The sequence below is a fragment of the Canis lupus genome, chromosome 4 (genome assembly GCF_048164855.1).
Source record: "Canis lupus baileyi chromosome 4, mCanLup2.hap1, whole genome shotgun sequence".
Lineage (NCBI taxonomy): Eukaryota > Metazoa > Chordata > Mammalia > Carnivora > Canidae > Canis > Canis lupus.
In genome coordinates, this window is record NC_132841.1 from 80,163,187 (window position 1) to 80,170,352 (window position 7,166).

Sequence of the window (7,166 nt, forward strand, 5' to 3'; positions counted from 1 at the left end):
CAATTTTGTGTCAGTAAAAATACAAAGATAGGATATATATGAACTATATAAAACTTGTATGGGAATGATAAATCTCAAAATCAGTATAGTGATCATATATCTTCATAGGGAAGAAATGTGTCCATCAAGACAAAGAGATTTATTTTATTTGTAATATTTATTCCTTAAGCTAGAAGAAAGATAGTTTTCCATGGAAATATTCTCTAGCAGGTTCTCTTACATCGACTGTCTGAGAGTCATGCTGTAAGAAGCAACAACCTCTCCTTTTCCTCACCACCAACTCCTTGGCAGGGGCAAAACAACAACCATGTGTGAATGCATCTCTATCTCCAGGCTGGTGTCCAGATTGGCAATGCCAGTTGGAAGCTTTAGTGCCTGGAACATGGCATTCAGCCTAATTAATGGTCAGATGTCAAGTGACAAGACCACTGGGGAAGGAGAACACTCCTTCAATATCCTCTTCAGTGAGACAGGTGCCGGCACACACGTGCCCAGGGCAGTGTTTATAGATCTGGAATCCACGGTCACTGATGAAGTTCGCACTGACACCTACCCCCAGCTTTTCCACCCTGGGCAGCTCATCATGGGCAAGGAAGATACTGCCAATAACTATGCCAGAGGGCACTACACAATCAACAAGATCTTTGACTTTGTCTTGGACTGAATTCAGAAACTAGCCAACCGGTGCACAGGTTTTCAGGGCTTCTTGGTTTTCCATAACTTTACAGGGGGAACTAGTTCTGGGTTCACCCCCCTGTCAATCATGGAGCAAGTCCAGACTGGAATTCTTCATTTACCCAGGCCCCCGGGTTCCCACATCTGTAGTTGAGCTCTACAACTCCATCCTTACTACTCACACCACCCTGGAGCACTGTTATTGTGCCTTCTTGGTAAACAATGAGGTCATCTATGACATCTGTCATAAGAACCACAATATTGAATGCCCAACCTACCCTAACCTAAATAGGTTGATAGGTCAGATTATGTCCTCCATCACTGCTTTCCTCAGATTTGATGGAGCCATGAATATTTGTCTGACAGAACTCCAGACCAACCTGGTGGCCTATCCTTCCCTCTGGCCACATATGCACCTGTTATCTCTGCTGAGAAAGCCTACCATGAATAGCTCTCTGTAGCAGAGATCACCAATGGATGCTTTAAGCAAGCCAACCAGATGGTGAAATGTGACCCTCAACATGGCAAACACATGGCTTGCTGCTTGTGCTGTGGTGATGTGGTTCCCAAAGATGTCAGTGCTGCTGTGGCTACCATCAAGGCCATATAGTTTGTGGACTGGTGCTCTACAGGCTTCGAAATTGGCGTTAATTACCAACCTCCCACCGTGGTATCTGGTGGAGACCTGGGCAAAGTACAGTTGTGTGCATGGTGAGCAACACTGCTGCCACTGCTGAGGCCTGGGCTTGCCTGAACCACAAGTTTGCCCTGATGCACGCCAAGCATGCCTTTGCTCACTGGTATGTGGGAGAAGTCATGGAGGAGGAAAGGTTTCTGAGGCCCGTGAGGAAATGGCCGCCCTTGAGGATTATGAGGAAGTTAATGTGGATTCTGTCAAAGGAGCGGGTGAAGAAGAAGAGGTATGCTAAAGTTAAAAACGCCACAAAGGTCCTGCTTTTACAAGGAAGCTTATTCTGTGTTAAACATTGAAAAATTATGTTCTGATCAGTTAATTTGTATGTAGCAGTGTATATACATGCTCATATACAGTCACTATCCTATGCTTTAAAACACACCACTTTGTTACAGACCCAAGCTGTCCATTTCCCTGGGGGCTTTGAATAAAGTATTTCCTGTCTTAAATGAAAAAAAAAAATTAAACAACAATAACTACAATATTCCCAGTGACTTTAATCAGTTTGAAATACTGTATAATAAATATAGTAATGGGACGCCTGGGTGGCTCAGTGGTTGAGCGTCTGCCTTTGACTCCGGGGCATGATCCTGGGGTCCAGGGATCGAGTCCCACATCGGGCTCCCTGCATGGAACCTGCTTCTCCCCCTGCCTGTGTCTCTGCCTCTCTCTCTGCATCTCTCATGAATAAATAAATAAAATCTTTAAAAATTAAAAAAAAAAAACAAATATGGTAAATTGTATGTTCCTTCACATTTAGTATTACACATGACCACTATTTGGAGAGGTTAAGTATAATCTAAGATTGATGTCATTGTTGGTCAGAACCTGAGTAAAATTTTGGAAAGCAGACTCAGATGCCCTCCTGGAGGAACACATTTTTGTTCAAATTAAGGGCTGTGGGGATATGAAGGACTTCCAAGTAAGATAGAGCGGGTTTGGTAAAATGCAAATATGGCCAGAAGTCATTCCTTTCTTTATATACTGGACCTTTGGTAATGCTCTTACATGCTACGCTGAGGTTGGCCATGGGAATGACATATTTTTCTAAATAGCCTTAACTGATAAGAGAGCTAAAAATTAAAAATACTTTATAAAATTAACATAAAGATATATGAAAATACTTCCTCTTTTCATTCTTCAAGAGACTCAAGATTCAATCTTAAATTTCTGCTTGTACCACTATATTTTCATTTGAGACTTGTCTGTCTTTCAATTTCCTTCTGCTTTTCTCCTTTCTTTATTCTGCACTTATTGCCTATATTCCCCTTCTTTTCCTTTCTCTCTCTCTTTCTCTCAGTTTCTCTCAATTTAAGCTAATAACTTCTAAATGATTTTTTTTAATCTCCAGAGATAGAGAAGTAAATTATTTCTTAGAACTGCTGCTATTCTGTATACTGAATATAAAACAATTAAATCATCAATTATTACCATGTTTCCAATCAACAATGTATGTTTTGGGGGCTAAAGGAGTCTGATAAGTTGAATTTATAAATGAGACACACCACTGTTCAGAGTAAACTAGGCACCATTAGGGTGACAAGATAAGTCTTCAGTTCTTGAAGGCTTATCTGTAGTCTAGGATCTTTGGATGTAGGCTTACAGAGTATGAAAGAGGAATGAATGCCTGTAATGAAGAAGGAACAAAAAAAAAGAGGAATTAAAGGAGTTGAGGCAGGTAGTCTTGATTTAGTAAGAGCTAATGTTGTAATTTAAGGCTGACCAGCATTTTGCTCCAGGACCTTAGCCACTTTCCTCAACATTTATCTTTCACTGGCATTTAAGTAGTCTAATATTATCCTTGTAATTTTTAAAATAAAATAAATATTACATGTTTACAGATGTGCTATTTATTTCCATTTCTTCCAAATATTTGTTCTATAAATGCTGGAATTTTATCTGGTAGTAAAAAGATATAATTTCACTGTATCACCTTAGTTTTGAAATTTATATGACTAATTTAAACAATCATCTAATCATAGGAAAATGGAAGTACACTTTGCAGTGACTATAATTTTTTATATTTACATATTCTAAATATTAAAAGTATATGTATAATAATATACAGAGGTCCCTCATTAAATAATATTTGCAGTTGATTTAACTCCATATTTTTAAAGATGTTTACTATAGCTAAAAAAAATGTATAGCTAAAATAACCATAGTACTAACATAATGCTATTGAACTATAAAAAGAGAAAAATGTAGAATTTTACCAGTTAAATTTTCTTATATTTCAACATATTAATAATTACACAGCAATTAAAATCAAGATCTCAAAGATATACCTACACTCTCAGGTTCATTTCAGCTTTATTCACAATATCTAAGCTATGGAAACAATCTAAATGTACCTTGACAGATGAATATATAAATAAAATACAGTGTATAAATACAATGGAATATTATTTAGCTTCAAAAAAGAAGGAAATCCTGTCATTGCAACCATATGGATACATCTGGAGGTCATTATGCCAAGTGAAATAAGCCAGACACAGAACGACAAAATAATATATTTCACTTATGTGTGTAATCTAATATAATCACATTCATAGAAGCAAAGAGTAGAAAGGTGTTGCCAAATGGGAAATGGGGAGCTGATGGTCAAAGGATACAGTTACAGTAATGTGAGATAAATAATTCTGTTGATCTAACTCATCTAACTATACACATTAAATACATGGTTTTTACATGTCAAACATCTCAATAAAGTGGTTTAAAAATTAAGTTATTGTGGTTGTTTCTGCACTATCCATCTATTGATGAATTTTAACATGTGTAGATTATTCTCTCTCACACACACACATAGAGTTTTACAATGGCTAGAAAATAATTTTGGATTATATGCATCTACTTCAGTTTAAAATGTCAAAAGACTGCGTGCACTCAGATTGACAGTAAAAAAAATCAAAGAAAAATATATATGCATATACTTGTGTTACAAGAATAGTAAATAGAAAATAAACCTTAAATATCATGTCATTTGAACGTTCAGTATCATAAAAAATAGTGACATAAACATACAAGGAAAATCTACAGGACATATTTATTGCAGAAATTTGAAGAACTTGTTAAAAAGGGATCTGTTTTGAAAATTAAATGTATCCTAAAAAACAAAACACAACTAGTGTGTTTTAAGAAAGAAAAACTAGTGAGTCATGAGAAAAATACACATGAACATCTAAAATGTTATAAAAATGACACTGACTAGGTACAATCAATGACAAAATTTCCATCTTGGAAAAATTAGATATAGCTAATGTATAAACCAAATGAGAAATATACTTTTAAAATGTAGAGAAAAGGAAAGGATAAAGATGGTATGAGAGACAGTGATAGGCACATATAATTCAGAGCAGACACGAATTTACAAATAACCAGAACCCCGGAAGTGAAGAGCTACAAATGAAGCAGTAAAAATATTGGTAAAATAAAACCAGGATTCTTAAACCTAAAACAAATCAGAAAACAAGCCTGGAAGATGTATATTCTTAGAGCAGAGTAGGATTCAAAAATATATATTGTACTTTAAAAAAATTTAAGAGTGAAGGAAATATCTAAGAAGTTCAGTATCATACAGGCTGAATTTTTATTGGTGAAATCTGCAAAACTCACTTGCCATATATTATACTGTCCTCCAAATTTTGCAAATTATATATTCCGTTTGAAAAGATGAGACATTTGTCATTTTCACTGTTATCAAATAGCTTGTAGCCAAAAAATAGTACCAATGAGAATTAGAAAAGCAGATTAAACATGAACAACAAGAGCAAACAACAGTCTCCTATTTGAAGATACATGAGATCTGCTGAGCCAGCCAGGATTTGAAGAACTAGATGTGGAAAGGATTATTCATTTATGTTAGTCAAGTTCAACTTTCTGCACCTGCTTTCCTACCGGAGTATTTGGTGGTGCTTGGCTCAGGGCAAAAAGTCTAAGAAGTGTGGCATAAGGGTGAACAAGTGCTTTAGACTATCTCATGGACTTGTGGCCACAAAAACTGCATTTTAGGATTATAAAAACAGTCAGAATATTAGGGACCAAAGTGCCAGAGAGAAAGGACATGACATACAGAGACCTCCACAGAACACTCTCTTTTTCCAATTAATGGTTTTAACTCAGTGATTTTTTTTTTTTTTAAGTATTCTAGCACCAAGGTAATGCAAAATCTAAGTTCTGTGTCAGTCAAGGATAAGCTAGAAAGTCAAAACAAGGCTCCAAGTTGAGATGACAGCTACATCTAAAGACTGGAGTAAACCAGATTAAGTAATGTGTCTTTAGTCTACAAATCTGCCTTGATTAGGTACAGATGCTGATTATTTATAAGCGATCTGTTCCCATGCTGATTATCAGAGATGAAGTGAATACTTCCTGTATGGTGTAACAGCATTTATAGCTTCCAATTTTTTTTCATACAAAATGTCTGGCATCCAGTTAAAAAACAGAAGTTTATTTTTTTTTTCTTTAAAAACAATCGAGCAACTTATTAAAAATTCATAGAAATGCAAAGGACCAAAATGTAGTTGAAACAATTTTCAGTAGTTTAGGACCTAAACTACAAGATGCCAAAAATTACTATAAAGCTCCAATAATTAAGACATTTTGGTAGTGGTTCAAGACTGACTATAGAACAAAAAAATGATATATGAAATTCAAAACAGGTCTAAGGACTCTGAATTTGACAAAGCGACTTTACAGGACACTGGGTAGATTAAGACATTTTTAATAAATGGTACTGGGTAAATAACATGTAACAACATAGTTACATAATTAGTCCTCAAAAAAACAAAACTATATAGGGTTGAAAACTTACATACTACACATAATTACCATACTACCAAAATGGCTAAATTGGAAGAGGCAAATACTGACATATCAACAATAGGTATTACCGAGTACTGATCAAGGTATAAAGCCACTGAAATCCTCCTTTCACAGGTGGTTAGAGTCTGAGTTGGGACATCTGCTTTGGAAAATCATTTGGCAGTATTTTAAAAAACAAACATGGAAATAGCTATGATTCATCCACATATTTCTCCAAAAGAAATGAGTACACATTACCAACTTACTCAAGCATGTTTAGAGTAGCATAATTTATAAAAGGCAAATGGTAAAGTGACTTGAATATTTATTGATTGCATGGCATTCAGATAATAATAACAATAAAGATAATGATATTGAAAGAAGCCAGATGCCAGGCACAGAAATGAACCTGGAGCATGATTCCATTTAAATAAAGTTCAAAAGTAGGAAAATTTAGATTTCAAAGTAAAAATATTGGCTCTTCTCAGATGCAGTAATGATTAGAACAGTCTCAAGTGAGGATGTGAATGTTGGTAATGTGTGTCTTAATGAAGACGTGATTTCAAGGACAAGTTTACTTTGGAAAACTTCATGGAGCTGTACATTTAAGATTTGTTCACATTCTTTTCTTAATTTGAAAAAAGTCTACCAAAATTAGGATGTATATTTATCATCAGTGAAGTACCTCACTTTTTTTCCCCTTTTAATAGTTTTTGGATTTTTTCAAAATTTCAATGAAGAGAATGAGTTATTATTACTTTGAAATTAAAACTTTATACTTAATAATGAAACTGGAGCATGAGAAACAAAAATGAGGTGAAGCAGAGGAAGAACAGCATAGATGTTGCTAGAGTAAAAGGACATCTACTTCAATGACCACATGTGAAATAAAGCTGGCTATGTCCCCAAAGCATAATACTAGCTAAAAACATACATATGCAGTTACTTTTTTAAAAAATATTTATTCATTAGAGACAGAGAGAGAGAGAGAGGC

The 7,166-nt window shown here is 35.1% G+C and overlaps 1 pseudogene; it reads left to right on the forward strand.

The window, feature by feature from the left end:
- Positions 1 to 307: 307 nt before the first annotated feature.
- LOC140631438 (tubulin alpha-1A chain-like) lies at positions 308 to 1,604 on the forward strand (annotated as a pseudogene).
- Positions 1,605 to 7,166: the final 5,562 nt, after the last annotated feature.